Here is a 17,213-nt window from a genome sequence, read left to right as displayed (position 1 = left end):
CTGACACAGTCACTTCATCTTCAGCCCTATTTTCTCTGTAGTCCTTTATTTGCTTTCTCTAGTTAGGCTATGAAGTTCTGGGGTAGAGACTGTGTCGCACTTTCCCTGAGAAGTGTCTGGTACCATAGTGGTTGGAGTGTCTTAAGAGACATCAATATGCATAAAACTAATAGATAATTCTGCAATACATTTGCTAATACAAATAACTCTGCATTGGGAAAGTTAATAACAATTCATGAGAGGACTCTGACTTTAAATGGTGCACTTCTGAAAGCCAAGGATTAAACTACAACATCAATTCTGCAAAAGTAAGCCAGTGAACTTGAACCATGGGTGCTTCTGTATACCACATGTTGTGTAATACTTGTAATAGATATGCTTTGCTTAGAGTGGATTGTGCCAGTTTTAGTGTTCTTTAAAGCTGCTGTACAGTGGAGAGGGGGCATTTGTTCTACCAAAGAGAGAACTGATGTTGTAAGCTTCAATGTTACAGGCTGCTGCTATGAAACATAGCTTGTCATGTTTTTGAAGTGTCTCTATTAGAATGGGAAAGCTCTTGGTCTCAGGACGGGAGTCAAACGCAGGCTTGAATCAATGATGTCAATACACATGTAATTCACTGATGTCAAAATAACTGCTCTTGTTTTTAAAAAGTTAAGCATGGTTGTATTATGTTTCTTCAGTTGGCATTGCATGAGTCCACTATATTTGAATGAAATATTTACCTTTAAAAGTTTCTCTATTTCAGTGTCACAGTCACTGGAGGTCAGAAAATCTGCCTGGACATACACCCATGACTTTACTCTCTGTCATCATATCGCTAGTGCATTTTGATGTGATCATGTCATTTAAACTCTCTTTCTGCTCAACCATTTACAAAATGACTAAGACTTAACTACAGCACCTGACAGAATATTTAAATAATTAATTAGAAGAAACATACAGATCACTGAATGAAGTTATTGTTAAAATAACTACAGAACACCGCTATCTTATTGTTACTGCAGATGCATAAATAAATATCTGTCTTGGAAGCTGGCTATTATTGAAGATGTGCATGAATTTCAGCTTCACAAAGAAAAAATACTGACTTGGAGATTAGCAACTAGGTTTCCATAGTTATTTTCTCAAGCATTTTACTAAATGTCTCATTTTTTGATATTTTAATAATTTATTTTACAGCCTTGCCCTATTTACATAGAAGCTGAACTGAAGAGAAAAATTAGATTTAATTCCGTTCTCTTATTTGTTACATGCATTTTATCACAGAATCACAGAATCACAGAATGTTAGGGATTGGAAGGGACCTCGAAAGATCATCTAGTCCAATCCCCCTGCCAGAGCAGGAACACCTAGGTGAGGTTACACAGGAAGGTGTCCAGGCGGGTTTTGAATGTCTCCAGAGAAGGAGACTCCACAACCTCCCTGGGCAGCCTGTTCCAGTGTTCCGTCACCCTCACTGAGAAGAAGTTTCTTCTCAAATTTAAGTGGAACCTCTTGTGTTCCAGCTTGAACCCATTACCCCTTGTCTTACTGTTGGTTGTCACCGAGAAGAGCCTGGCTCCATCCTCGTGACACCCATCCTTTATATATTTATAAACATTGATGAGGTCACCCCTCAGTCTCCTCTTCTCCAAGCTAAAGAGACCCAGCTCCCTCAGCCTTTCCTCATAAGGGAGATGCTCCACTCCCTTAATCATCTTTGTGGCCCTGCACTGGACTCTCTCCAGCAGTTCCCTGTCCTTCTTGAACTGAGGGGCCCAGAACTGGACACAATATTCCAGATGAGGTCTCACCAGGGCAGAGTAGAGGGGAAGGAGAACCTCTCTCGACCTACTAACCACCCCCCTTCTAATACACCCCAGGATGCCATTGGCCTTCTTGGCCACAAGGGCACAGTGCTGGCTCATGGTCATCCTGCTGTCCACCAGGACCCCCAGGTCCCTTTCCCCTACACTGCTCTCTAATAGGTCATTCCCCAACCTGTACTGGAACCTGGGGTTGTTCCTGCCCAGATGCAAAATATTTTATGAATATAATCTTGTAGCACTTTTTTCCTGATTCACAATTCATGGGGGGACTAAACCTTCAGTTAATTGTTCAAGGATTGGGAAGTGGCAGAGGCATTGATATCAGCACAATAGAAATATAAAGGCCGCTGCACAAAGTAGTAAGAATTGAAGAGACTGGAGCCATAACAATGTTGCCTGAATCCAGTTAAGAAACATCTGAAATGTGAGCAACTTTACAAATGGTGACAAAACGGAATAAATCTAAAATATTGCAATTAATATTGATAATATAACTTTCAAGATTTTTGACAAGACAAGGTATTTTGGGGTAACTAACAATAAGTCTTTACTATTTGACAAGCACTCCACTGACTTGATGGTTTCACTAGGCTTGAAATGGGTCTATGCAAACATAATAAATGAAGCTTAGATTTTACAGAAAGAAAACATATTTTACTGTTTATGGAACCTAGCTATTTTCCCTATGGTTGCACATACAGAGCCTCAAACGGCTTACTGAATAACCTTGAGAGAAGGCCATAAAAAACCTTTCATCTCATGCTGAATTATGATCATACTGGCTCACTCCTGCACCATATCAAACAAATGAAATTAGGTGAGCCATCATAGGAGATGTCAAAGTTCAAATCAACAGCTTTTTTTTTTTCCCTGAGAAAAACATTAAAGTTTAATGACTTGCTTGTGTTTAAAGATGTATTTAAGGGACCAAAAAAAAAATCACGGTGTGATAGAAGAAGACCCAATTCCTGTGTTGAAGCACTTTGGATAAAAGCAGTATGGAAATAGAGCAAAGGGTTGTGCACTTAGAGAAGTATTGCAACAGCATGAAGATATATCTGCCAATGTGACAAGGTAAAATAAAGAAGACATAATGAAACAGAAGAAGGAGGGAGGGATTTGTTTGCTTTGATTCTTTTAGTGTGCTATTTCTTTTATTTCTTGAGTCATAACTTGGACAAGTTTTCTTGCCTTTGTTGTGCCTTTTGAATTTGTCTTGGATTTTAGCTTGCTTTCTGTTTTCTTTATCAATGCATCAGAACACTTTATAAAGTCGCAGAGTCTGCAAAGCACTTGAAAAACTCATCAAGTTCATCCTTGGCTGAAGTCAGGATGAACTGTACCTATATAATTCCTAAACATGCTTCCACTGAGAGTTACTTTACAACCTACTTGGACAATCCTTTCGTAGGTTTAAGATAACACTTAGCATTTTCCCTTATGTTTAATCTGAAACTGAAACTGGTTGTAATTCATGAACTGTTTCTTTGAGTATTTTGAGATGAAATTCAGCTCATCAGTTCCGACCAATCAGAAAATACAACTCTAATGAAGTACTTTTAACCTGCTTCTGCAGCAGGCAGCAACCACAGTCCCATGCCTTTTATACTTAACATGACATTCACATGTCATCGTATTATCAAGAGTGTTGAAGTCTATTCGATAACATTTACCTCAGGAATACCCTTATCCCTTGACCCTCCAGTAAGAGGCATGACAAAAGCACTACCTGAGTTCTACTTGTATTCATAGACCTCAAGAGCCACGTCTGATTTTGCATTTTTTATTACATTGTTAGTGTCTATATGGAAGAGCCATGATGGGCAGTAAATTACCACAAGCTTACAGAAACGTCTTGGATTCATGCTTCTGGAGGACAAATTTTTTTTCAAAATGCATGATCCGTTCATGAGCAGTATGGATAATTCTCTTTCCTTTTAATTTTCTTGCCTCCTTTCTGGTGTCTTGCTTTTCCTTTTCCTTACAGCCTTATCTGCTGCCTGTAGAGAACAGCACTTCCTCATCTCAGAGGGTGACTATCTGGAAGTGGAACATACCTGGCTTTCATTACTTACTGTCTTATTTAATGGTTTTTAACACATTGTCTTTAATCTTATACTTTGATTGAGGAATTTGGCTTTAGAATAATAATTAATTTTCAAATAAAGCAGAAATAAACTATGAATATGTTATGAGTCATATCATGCAATAAGTAAACACCTCTGTTGGGATATTTAAGACCTTCTGAAATTTTCTCATATTTTACAGAAAACAGCCCATTCTTCTTATACTCAGGTATCTACTTTATCTATTTATGAGACGAAAATGGAAGAGGTAGACTCGAAATTCTCTGAACATTTGTGTACAAGGAAATTGTCCTTTAGGAAGTTACATATATCTATTAGACATCCATTTCTTCTTTGTTATAGTCCACCAGATGGTTGCACTCTACAGCTACAGTTAGTGTATTATTGCTAATTGAAACATCAACAGTTTCATACAAGAAGGCTGTAGTTGTGCTCTCTTCAAGAGCTCTAAAGCTTTGGATTGACATGTTAGTGCACTATGTGCTAATGTTTTCTTTCATATGAAAAAACAACCCAACTAAACAACAACAGAAAAAGCAATGCTGGCAGAACAACTTAGAAATTTCTGTTTAGCCAAAGGGGGTAGAGGAAGAAGAGATCTTTTAATTTGCTTTATGATTTTGTGTGGAATGTGTATTGTTTGCCTTAAATGTGTAAGAAGACTGTTATTATTGAAATGTTAGGTATCTTACTTAAAATTACGCTTATAAATATATTAAAAAAAAGTCAGGAATGGGAATATGCCCTATATCAGCAGCATCCAAACCCAAGGATGTCCTTAAACACTTGAAAAGCACTTGTAAAATGTAAAATTTGTAACTTGAAGCTTCCTATGTTGTTGTAAAAGGTCTGGAGCATTTGAGGAGTTATAATAAATCAGATTGAATCAGATCTGAATTCACACAAAACCAATTGTCTTTTAAGGCAGTTGCTGAAAGTATGGATCAAAAATGTGGGTAGGATCAAGAATCTAATAGCAAGTGAGGTTATAAAGGAATGACAGATATTATGAATTTGAATTTGGTGTGTAACAGAAAAATGAAACTTAAGACTCTTGCATCTTCATTAAAGGATTGCAGTCTCCACCAATAGATAAGTTCTTGTTTATAGTTCCTGAAAAATGTCAGATGACTACCAAAATTGAAACTGGGAAGAAACGTTGCTTCACAACACATTGGCAGATAGAAATTTAAAGAATTCAGTCGCCAAGCAGAAGAAGACTTGAACCATACTTGCCCCGAGAGGTTGTGGAGTCTTCTCTGGAGATATTCAAAACCCGTCTGAATGCGATCCTGTGCAACCTTATCTAGGTGTACCTGCTTTAGCAGGGTGGGTTGGAGTAGATGATCTCCAGAGTTCCTTTCCAACTCCAACTATTCTGCAATTCTGTGATTCTGTGACATTGCTCTTTGTTGTTGTTGTTATTATAGGCATATTCAGGCAATATTTTTGTCATTATGCACAGAAGGACAGAAGCTTTCCTTTTGGATAGAGGACACCTGCATTGGAAAGTCTGCTGTTCTTTTGCAACTCTACTTGCTAAACAACATATCTGCTTTGGAGGAAGTCAAGTCAAGAATATTAATTTTCAAGGGTTCCTTTCCATGGGAAGTCATATGTCAGATGCAATACAAAAGATTAGTTCCAGGTTGTGCTTTTGCATGAGGAAACTTTGGCAATATGTTCATTGTTACCACAAAACTAAATTATTTAATTTTAATTTTCTTCTCCCAGGACACTTGATAGGTTTAATTTTTCATTTACATCTTACTTAAAACACAGTGCCACTAGAGCTCACCAGTTTAATCTATAAACAACTTCCCATATTGCACCTCTTACGCATTCTTCACATTGCCTTCCCTGGTTATGAAAAGGAAGACTGATTTTCAATTCTTTCTCCCAATTTTTCAGATCACCTAACTTAATAGAGTTGGCCCTGCTTACGTTTAAGTTCTGCTCCTAGAGTCTGAAGTTGAATGATGCACACCACATTCATTTTTCATATCCCATGGCTGTGTCTCGTCTCAAATAACTGAACTCCTACAGGGGTGGATCCTGAAATCCATTATGTTCTGTCCTGTCTCACTTCTAAAAAGCATTTTACAGTCCCATTCCAGAAATACTCTCTTGCAAAAATAAAGACATTTTCATAATGTCTGTCGATAGCCTTTGTATTTGTTACCTCCTTTCTGAATACCTTTCTAGCTCTGTCTTTATATGTTTGTATTACGAGCACACCATTTTGAGCCATGTCTATTTGCATCCTCCCTTGAGTAAGGGAGGAACCTTCATCTGTGGTAGTTTGTGTCAGCCTAGAAATCAACAAAGTATTTTGAGGGAAATGAAAAGTTCTTTGTGCATCTAAAAGACAATATAAGTTACTTTTACTGAACTGCGGATCATTAGAAATTTTCCATGACTGGAAATACTGATTGATCATAATTGTAGAATAAGCTTTTTCATTATCCTTTCATATGTCCTATATGATTACATGAGCTTACCTGTCAACCATAAACATAATTTGGAGAAAATAGATTTGTGTGTGTGTTAATTTAAAAATGAATTCTGAACCTCAGTTTGCCTATCTGGTATTACCCTGCCTAAATGCATGGTGAAAAATCAATGAACAAAGATGAAGAAAGGAAACAAAATAGGCGCAAAGTGAAGGTGCTGTCATACAGGAGAATGAAGGATTTATTGAGGAAAGTAATTGACTGTTGACTGCCTGGCAATGCAAAGTCTGGCAAACCGTGTATTTCTCAACTCACGTTTAGACTCAAAGACTACCTATCCCTTAAAGATGATGACTTGAAAAGGGTGATGGTGGGGGATATACAGAGTGAATCAGAATGTAGGTGAGTCACCATCCCTGGAGATGTTTAAAAGATACATAGATGAGGTTCTTAGGAACATGGTTTAAAGGTGGACTTGGCAGTGCTAGATTAATGGTTGGACTGGATGATCCTAAACAACTTTTCCAACCAAAATAGTCCTATCATTCTATGATTCAATAAATACTGAAATGAGGAAACAATACCTGACAGCTGGGTTAGAAATGAATAGTCAATTTCCCTCAGCCACCTTTGAAAAGGCAAGTCTGGAAACATGATGGAGCTGGTAGGGAAAAAGACACATGGTCCTTTATTGTTTTTATCCATTACTTTGCACACTATCTACTTTTGGATGAATAAATAATGACCTGTTTTTAAGAAGATATTTTTAATTCTGTTTTATCTCTTTCTGTCATGGGCTCCTGTAGTCAAGAATGAGAGGACAGATAAGTACCAAATTAGCTTAGCAGTGCATGACCCTTACAGACTCCATAACCAAGTCCCATAATCAGGAGTATGAAATAAAAAAAATATTAAACCAGCTACATAAATCATCACAGAAAACAATAAATATTTATTGTTAGACAATATCTTGGTGGGTCATAAGAAGATTAAAGGTGTGTATATGCATGCGTCATGGTTAACCTGTTAAAACAGCAGACTTAAATAGCCAGTAATAGGTGAGTCAGATAAATAAAACCATTGCACAATTACTGTACAATTATTCTTCTTTCCCATCAAAACTCTGCAGTTATCCTGTACAAAATAATAAACTATATTTAATTAAATAATATCTCAGTGTCTAGAGAAAGATCTATGCAATGGCTGTCTCTTTTCTTCCTGATGAAAATGCAAATGAAACCGTTAATAGTTTATAAATAAGGCTTAGCTAGAAGTGAGCTAATGCATGTCCTGCTTTAAGCTAAATAAAAGAAGAATTGTTCCATAAAATTCATTGATAGAAAATCCTGAATAATTTTTTATTTTGGAAATTTACCTTTAAATATTTATCTTTTGCTGGGCTTTCTCTTAGGAAAAGAGCATTTCTTTATATCCTACACTATGATGACACCTGAAAAAAATGTAAAGATACTGGTGGTGACCTTTTTCCCTACAGAACCCTAAAGTTATGCAGTGAAATGAAAATGCTCATATCACAACCTAAGCTTTTATCTCAGAAACAGAATGCAACTTATACAGGATACTGAATATTGCTGCAATGCAGAACCACATATTTAGATTCTATGCAGGAAAAATAGTGTTGCTACAAGACCATTTGGTAGGAAAAAATTAAATACCTGTCTTTCTTGTAGCCTACAAAATGAACAAAAAACCCCAAGTTTGCAGTTTGCTTAGTGTATTAACCTATGGACCTCAATATTGTAAAGCGAAAATATGGATCAGCTCTGACACTTCATTTTCATAGGACAAATAGAGTTTGGATTAAATATTTCTTAGGAATCTGAGGGAAATCAATAGTGTTTATAGAACTAGCAAAGCTTAGTTTGGATGCTGAATCTTAAACCTTTTGTTTATAACTTCTTGTAAGTAAAGCCTTTTAGGTAAGCTTTGTTCCTACAGTTTTGATCCTGTCTCTGTGACTCCAATTGTGAATGTAACAAGACTTAACAAAAAAAAAAAAAGTGGAAGTAAAACTGGCTTAATGTGTTTTATAGATTTTCCGTCACCAAATTATTATTACTGGTCCCCCGTTGACACTGTTGCACAAAGATGTCTCAAATGCAACTTCCAACCATTTGATTGAGATTTTTCTGTAACAAAGTGAAACCCCCAGGTAATTGTCAGTAACCTCCCTGGAATATTGAGAGGCTCTAACAGACAAGTAAACACAAACAATTAATGAGCTGAACTGAAAATAGATCTTCTCTGCTCTGAGATAATCAAACACAACCCTGCAAGCACTTGTATGTGTAGACTGCACAGGAGGATTCACATAAAATAACAATTTAATATTTGAGATAGATGGGTAATATATAAAGATAAGGTACATTATTAAAATTAAATTTTAGAGAGGAATCAGTGATTGATAGTGTGGCATAAATAACAGAATTAAGCATCTCTGCTTTTTATAGTGCTAGGTGATTATTTTTTTAAAGTTCTCTTCTAAACCATTCACTTGGAAGGAAAGAAGAGCACTGAAGTGAGAAATGACTTCATTTACCTGCTTGCAGAACTTCTCTGTATGGTGATAGTGCTGTATGATGTGATCAACAGCAAAAATATCAGAGATTAAACAATGACCTTACAGGTCATGTCCATACTGAAGAATTGCAATAATTTTTGCATCTATGTGAAATCACGGTAGTTTACTTGATACTGAACAGTGAGCTAGAAAGACAGCAGATGTGGAGGATTCTTTAAACTAATAAAAACCTTATAAGCTAATGGAGACAGATGTCCTTAAAATTATTTGAGAGACTGGTTTAGAAATAGGGACTTCAATTTGGTTTCCATTGTAACTAGAAGTTTAGGACTGGGTTATAGTTTACAGCTGAGTATTCTTAACGCTAATAGTTCATCTAGGGAGGTATGGCAGTGTACTTTTATTCCAGAGGAAAATGGTCACTTTGTTGTCTGTGGCTGTTCTCACACAGATGATATTTTTATTCTGCACTTTAGGTTGTGCTACTGCATTAGTTTGTTTCTTGCAATACCCTGATGATTTTCCCTACATAACTTGGAATAGAATCAAGTGCTCTGTGAACACCTCTGTTTCTTTTCATTGATGTTGAAAGGAGCCTAAAAAAACATGGCACACTAGGTATCTACTTTTTAGGCAATTAGAGTAAGATGAGGAGAATTTCTCCATGCATGCACAGAATTTATTCCTTCACCAATTAACTTGCTAACCTCCACCAGATCATGTTTCAAATAATTTTCTTCAGGACAGTTTTTTGCACTTCCACACTTTCTGTAAAACATCTTTTTCTCTGGTTAACTTTGAATCATAAATAAACTCCTGCACAGACCTCTATTGGCATTTCTAAACTGGAATCAAACCACAGGCCTTTTTTCCTGGCACTTTTTGTGGTCTTTTATTTTGTGCCCTCTATGACAAAGAAAAAGGAAAGGCTTCGCTCATTAAGGTCATGGGATTTCATGACAATGTGAGGATAGACCAGATAGGGAAATGGCTAAGACATGGGTGGGAAGCTAGCTAGCAAGCCAGGAAAAGACAGGGCAGCAAGACAGGAGCTGAACAAGGGATGCAGTTCAGCTCCACCAGTGCCTCTGCTAGCAGGAAAGAGGAACTGGGCAGGAGGAGAGAATGGGTAGATGAAGGCAGGGAAAAATATCCTGCTCTGTTAATGTAAGAAACCCATATAACACTTCCCAAAAAACCCACTGACATCATGAGAGTATCAGCTGACAGAAGACCTGATAAATGTGATGGTCATCTGTGCTGCCATCTTTCCCCCAGCTTCAGAGCAATTAACTTGCTGAAAAATCCAAGATGAAAAGTTCCTTTTTTCATCCCAACTCCAGCTAGATCCATCTGTCTCTGTGATACTGTGAGCTCAATTTTTCTTTTTGTTGGCTGTACTCCAAAGACATAGACTATGAGACAGTGAGTCCATGAAGGATAAGTGTCAGATAGAAAATTATTTAGTTCATAGCCATAACCCACAGAGTGTGTAACACTGACTAAAATGGGACATTGCTCAAGTGAAAGCTCTACTGATTTAGTATTTTCCCTTAGCAGGCTCCACCAGCCAATTAAACCTAACTGCTTACCTGCAGAGAAAACTTAAAGGAGCCAAGTACCACTTTTTGGGCTTTTTTCCCCCATCACTACCAGCTTAATTTATAATAGCTCATTGTGTGAAATAATTAAAAGGGACTTTCACAATCAGAGGGGAAAACAAGGTGTAAGTGATTAATAATTTTTTAATAAGGAAAAAAATCCTGTTTTACTAATAGCTTTTGTGTGAATAATTAAGGCTCTAGTTCACAAAAACCAGTAACCTTTTAGATAGTGGATCCCACTTTGTATAACTAAAGTAGGACTGGGAAATAGTGATGTAATAATGGTTTCCTGGACAGCAACACGTGGTGGAGATAGAGGCTACAAAAATCATTATGCCTATGATGTGATATCTCAGTAGTTCTCAGAATTTCAAGAAAGACAGTTTGGTCAAATGTAAAATAAATATTTAGAGATATCATCCAGAAGAACATCAGACTTTGTAAAACTCACAGAACAGCTCTTCTCAACAATAGACACTGGATAGCAGACGTGAAGAAAAGGATCTTTGGGTCATAGTATTCAGAATGTTTCAAACAGAAAAATCCCTTTACACATTAGTAGTCTATGTTACAAAATGTTTTCCCTACTTACATGAACTATAAAATCACTTAAGTCACTCAGTTGGCCTTTGTTTTTACCTTGCCAGTTCCCCAAAAATTCTTTTTATGCCCAAGAAAGGCATTGCCTAGTAAGCAACTTGCGTCAATAGCAAAGAACTATAATAACTTAAGTGCTTTTCTGGCTACCATCATTTAACCATATCTGTTCACTTTATCTTGGCTGTAGTTGTTGTTACACTGAGGCCAACAGTACTGTTTGAATCCAGGTGGAAAAGAGTTCCAGCAATGTATGTGCCAGCTTCTAAGCAGCCGAGCCAAAAGAGGAGCAGTTCTGATAAAACAGATGGTGCAAATTATACAAATGTGGAGGCCATGGGAAAAAGAAAGAAAGAAAGGAGGCAAACACTCAGGTATCCAAATCATAAAAAAGTAGAAAAACAGATTCTGCAATTGAAAATAAATTACCTATGTGTTTATCTCTCTATATATATCAATATACATACACACATATATAAAAATACTTAAACGTATGTACAGATATCATACATATAAATATAGATATAATCCATATACGCTGTATGGATTATATCCATGTGTATATTCTCCCTATGTGCATTTATATATATATATATGTAGACAATAGAATACAGCACCAAGCTAGCTCACACCAATTTACATAATGAAGCTGAACAGAATTCACAGATCTGGACACCCAGAAGTTTGAAATTTTAAACCCATCACGTAATCACCGCTCTAGCTTTATGTATGACAACTTTCTTTTTTTGGCAAATGATACCCAAGGCATACAGAAGTTCTGGTCTTTCTGCTTTTGCAGGGAACCCTGCTCTGCAGTGGAGTCACGTGCTGCTGTTGTTCCTGCAGAAGCCTTAATCCCAGCCAACAAGGACAGGAGCAGAAGAAACTGTGCATCAAAGGAAAATGCTTTAGACATGTTCTACTCTCCTGTTGCATAGTCATGGTTTAGAAGCTGTGCATAATTTATATCCATCTATCATCTTCTGTCTCTCGATAACCCAAACTGTGAACCCAGGAACAGCTTAGAAACACCATTGCAGATCTATGTCTGCTAGCTGTTATTGATTTAAACAATTCCAATTTGTTTTGGTCTAATTTCAGATCATAAAACAACAGCACGCAAGATGTTTTTTATGGGATTGGCAGTATAACTTTTCAGTGAAATAAACTCTTTTCACAATTTCTAAATGTGACATTAATCTTGTTTCAGGATATTCTTAGCACTGAAAACCTTTCATAATTAAGCTTATCATATTGTATAGAATGAACTAAGCTTTAAAGTAACTACATGCAGACCTAAGTCACAATTTAAAAGTCAGAAATTTGCTGAAGTTTGTTGCTGCCTTGATTCAAGGACTTTTTTCTTATTCCTTAGTGAAAAAGGAAACAGTGGAAAATAACCCATCATATACTGGGGAAAAAAATGATAGAGTCATGTTTTATTTCAGTTCCCATCTGTTTATAATGTTTTCAGTGCATTGTAGAGTTAATTATTTTGTTACCTGTAAAACTAGTGTGAACTAAACAAAATTGTTAATAGATCAAATGGGCTTCAATTTAGCTTAAATCTATTTTTTCAATTTATTTTATTTTATTGCATTACACTTCTTTTATAAAGGTCAGTGATTTAAATGTTCAAATAAAATTATAGGTGTGTAGCAACAATAAACTGAATAACATAAAATAAAAAGTGGTTGAACACCCATGATAATTGAGATTACCAAGATCAGTCATATGCTAAAACATGTTCTCTTAATCACAAAAAATTACTCCTTCATTACTATTTATGTATCTTCTTTGAACGGGGTTTCTTTATCACTTCTAATAAAATTACTTTTTTAATTCTGGAATTATTATTTGTGTCTAGGAAAGGTTCATGATCAACATATATTTGGGGATTACATTATTGAAAAAAATCTTTTGATAAATCATCAGCATTAAAGGCAAAATTTTGCTTTCCTAAGCGTCTTTTGCAATAAATCATGTATGCTTGAATGATCCTAAAAATGGATGTTTTTTAATGTTGAATTTCTAAGAAATACCTCATCAAAAGCTATGCACACATACAAAGGTATGGAATCTGGAGAAAATGCCCATGTGCAGAGAGAAGAGCTTGGAGGTGGAAGCAGGCACTTATGTCACGGAGACTGAATATATTTTTCAACAATCCACTTAATAAAAAGCTAGTTTTCTTTTACCACGGAACCTTTCTGTGTTACTATCAATCAAGTATATAATACTCGAAATACTTTTTGTTGAGTTTTCATTAACAATTGAAGAGGTCCTTTTTCACATAAAATGCTACTTATTTACTTCACAAATCATAATTTCCATGCATTTCAGCAGCAACTTGCCTGTTTTTAAGCTATATGCTCAACTTAGATAGGGAGAACAAAAATGACCATTCAAAAAAGAAGTGTCTTACTTTATATTACTTTATGGAGTTGGACTCAATGATCCTTAGGGTTCCTTTGCAACTCGAGATGAATCTCTGATCATTCGCATTATAGCTTAGAGAAAATAAACAAAACTAATGCAGTCTTAACAATAGTAGCTTCACTCTGCCTCATTGCCAAAGATGGCATTCACCAAAGATGGTATTCATAAGAGCTCTTTAGGGCTGACTTTATTATATTATGCGTGATATAGTTTTTTGTCTTCATAGTATTAAGGATCTAGCACTATTACACATTTTCTTTCTGTAGTTCTACTCACATGAAACTCCTGAGTCCTCTTTGGAGGACTGTATTCAAAATACACCCATTCCAATTACACCAGCTCATAAGAAATATTACTACACAAAATTGCCTATGAACAGAAAAGTATAGTTTGGGCAGTGTTTCCTATTGTGGTAGACACTTAATAAGAATGCCTTGCTGGTTTGTGTGCAGTAAAGTTCCTCCTGCTAAGAGCCAAAATCAATTTGCAGCAGAGTCTGCCAAAGGAACAATTTTAAAACAATGAGTTGCCAACAGGCGGGGGAAAAAAAAAAGTATATAAAAAAAGGAAAGTGCATTTTTATTTAATAAGTATCAACTGAAAGATAGATCCAAGAGGAATGGATGGCTTAGGTGACTGAAGATCATTTGTTAAAAAATTGAATATAATATAATGCATTTTTTAAAGTGCTAGCAACAGTGGTACCCACATGTTGATACACAGCAAAGACCCAGAAGTCTCAGACCTAAGTAATCTCTTCTTATTTTCCTTTAATTTGACAGCCTGAATTTTAATTTTCTGTTCTATCTTTGGTTTCTGATTAGGCTGCAACCTAGGGTCTTTACAATACCACACTGGTAGTCAAAGTGATGCAATTCTGATCATTACTCATAAAGATGGAAAAAATGCTTTGTTTCCTGCTCCTGCTCATGTCAGCATAGTCCCTGCTGATGCCTACACTGCATTCTGTGATGTAACCTTTATCAATTCAAAAGCTGTTTGCTGCCCATGTAGACAATGAATCTGGAAATGTGCTGCTGCCGTGGTCTGACCATCAGAATGCATGTGATCCTGCCTGCCAAAGCTCATCTTTGGCATCTTTGCCTGTGTTTGCACATCAGTTTTGGCCCAAAGCCCTGCAGACAGTCAGCAAGGTAACTGCATGAAGACAAAAAGGTAGAGATTATTCATGTTCATGTTCAAAATCGGTCTTTAAAAGGCTGAGCTTTCATATGCAAACCATTCCTCTAGGAGCAGTAATGTTCTTAAATGGTGGTTCAAGAGATGAAGTGCTCTGGTCCCTAAACACCAAGGATTCATCATTGTACAGTGAAAATCTTAAACTAAAGCTAGAAACTAATGACTGTTGTGAACAAATCTGGAAGACTGATGTAATGTATTTTCCATAACAATTCCCTTAAAAGTGATGAGTCTCTTAGCAAAACTAAAGTTTCTAGCATGCTTTGCCCAAGAGCTCTGCAACACAGAAGTTAACAGCACTGGGTGACACAATAAATCATGTTAATCTGGGAAATATGTGAAAGGAAGTAATGGAGAATTTCAGGTAGGCAGACATGGAAAAAACAATCCCGTTTAATAACATTATCTCGTTACAGTGATTAGAGGTAAATCTGGCTGCAGTCTAAGAGTTCACATCACTTTAGTGATTGCTCAGCTGGGGCATATAACGTACCGTGAAGTAAGTTTTAGTAGAAGTTTTTCTTCTATTCGCAGTAGGATCACTTTTATTAAGTTTAAGGCATCTGTTTGGTACCCAAGGAAACTAGTTGCACCTTGTGAAACATTACATATAATAACTATTAAAGACCAAATGTGGAGCTCTTTTATTTGCCAAAGAGGGAGTTTTGAACTCTACCAGTCACACAAGACAAGTTATATTCAAGGCCTGCAGAAAAATGAGCAGGAAAGGTTAGTTCCACTGACTGTAATGAGGTGCTTATTCAGTATTAGAACTGCCAGCCAACATTGATATTTATATGCATGTTACTTGCTAAAAATTCAGGATAGAGCTCAAACTAGCATTTCTACATTTTAAATGTTTCTTTTAATGGGGAGAAGAAGATGGAGATAAGACCAAGCTGAAGAAATTGCCTTGCCTGGTTAGTCACTTCAGAAGCAATGGACCATTCTGTGATGATGGCAGGACTACACATTCTTTTAAGTGATCTTCAACAACCTGATCACAGCCCCAGGTATTGCTTCCTGGGCACTGCTGGGCTTATTGAATGAGAAGCCATGGGAAAGTGATCACACAGAGCACTCCATCTTTCTTGTAGGTATCAAATATTTGGACAGTGTCTTAATTCTAGAAATGATAATGGGATAACTTCTTGGTCTTCAGTTTTTACTCACAGGTAGTTACTTTATGCAGCTTTTAAAAAAAATGGCTAAAATTAGTGTTGGCCTGTGAAAAACCCAACTTTATTTCATAATGAAAATATTCCATTTATGCTATCATTAATAATGCTGAGTAACCTATAAATAAAGAGCAATATGAAAATTATGCTATTTTGAGATCACCTAATTTACAGTGACTGAAGTCCAAAGTATCAAAAAGTATAGATAAATACATGGAATTTCAGGTTCCATATGACCATCAATATTTTACATTACAGAAATAAGCATACTAACAGAAATACCAACTATAATTTTACAATATGAGGAAGGAATAGCTTGAAGATGAAGATCATCTACAAACAAGAGCTAAATCTTAATGGGGGTGTGTTTGTGTTAGCATAAAAGGTGTTCAGTTTTTTCTTGATACAGTTTATTCCTGAAAGAAGAGGTAAATAGAGTGTATTTTTATAAAGTACCCATTTTTTAATGTACATAAATAGAAAGAATGTATCCATATCAGACTACTATAATATTAAAAGTATTGTCCCTTAACCAGAATTGTTGACAACTTTACAAGCTGGCTGAAAAATTCTGTGCTTATACTAGGAAAAAAATACCACTTGTATTCTGAGAAGACTCTGCTGTCCTTTCCTATTTTTCTGTGAATAATAAAGATGTCAGAGCTTTCATTTTAATCCAGTACCTTCCCTCCCCCCAAAAAAGAGTAAGCCACTGTAACAGAAAGCATTCTTTATGATCAAGTGTGCTTTGTTCCTTTAAATTGTTTTTTATTGGGAGTTAATACCTTACATTTTCTATTGATGCAGTTAATAAAAAACCAATGTTGTGGGTTTTTTTCCCTGTAGAAATTATTAAGCCTAAATTTGGATATTAAAATATTATGAGGAAAGCTAAAAACTAAAAATATATTCCCCAAATCATAAGTAACAAGCAGTGCACCATAATATGTATTTTTAAAAATACAGTGCTCAGTAGTGAACAGTGATGAAATTCTGTTTAGGAATAAAGCCATATATATTTTAGAAAAGCCAAGCTGTTTATACAGCACATCCACAAGGAAATATGAAGGTGACATTATTTACTCTACAGCCATCCATCAGTAAGATAGGAGGCTGTTTCATGTAAGAATAAAGCACAATAAGCATTGTAAATCTGCACGTTAGATTTCACGCATATATAGTAAACTGTTGAATATTGTTTCAAAATTATTTAATTAAAATATTGAATCATATATGGCTTGTGACTAAGTACATTTTCTTAATGTCTTTGAAACTCAAGCAAGCATATCTGTACTTCCGATG

Source organism: Caloenas nicobarica, chromosome 2 (assembly GCF_036013445.1).
Source record: "Caloenas nicobarica isolate bCalNic1 chromosome 2, bCalNic1.hap1, whole genome shotgun sequence".
In the NCBI taxonomy this organism is placed as follows: domain Eukaryota; kingdom Metazoa; phylum Chordata; class Aves; order Columbiformes; family Columbidae; genus Caloenas; species Caloenas nicobarica.
Note: the sequence above shows the minus strand (reverse complement) of the source record.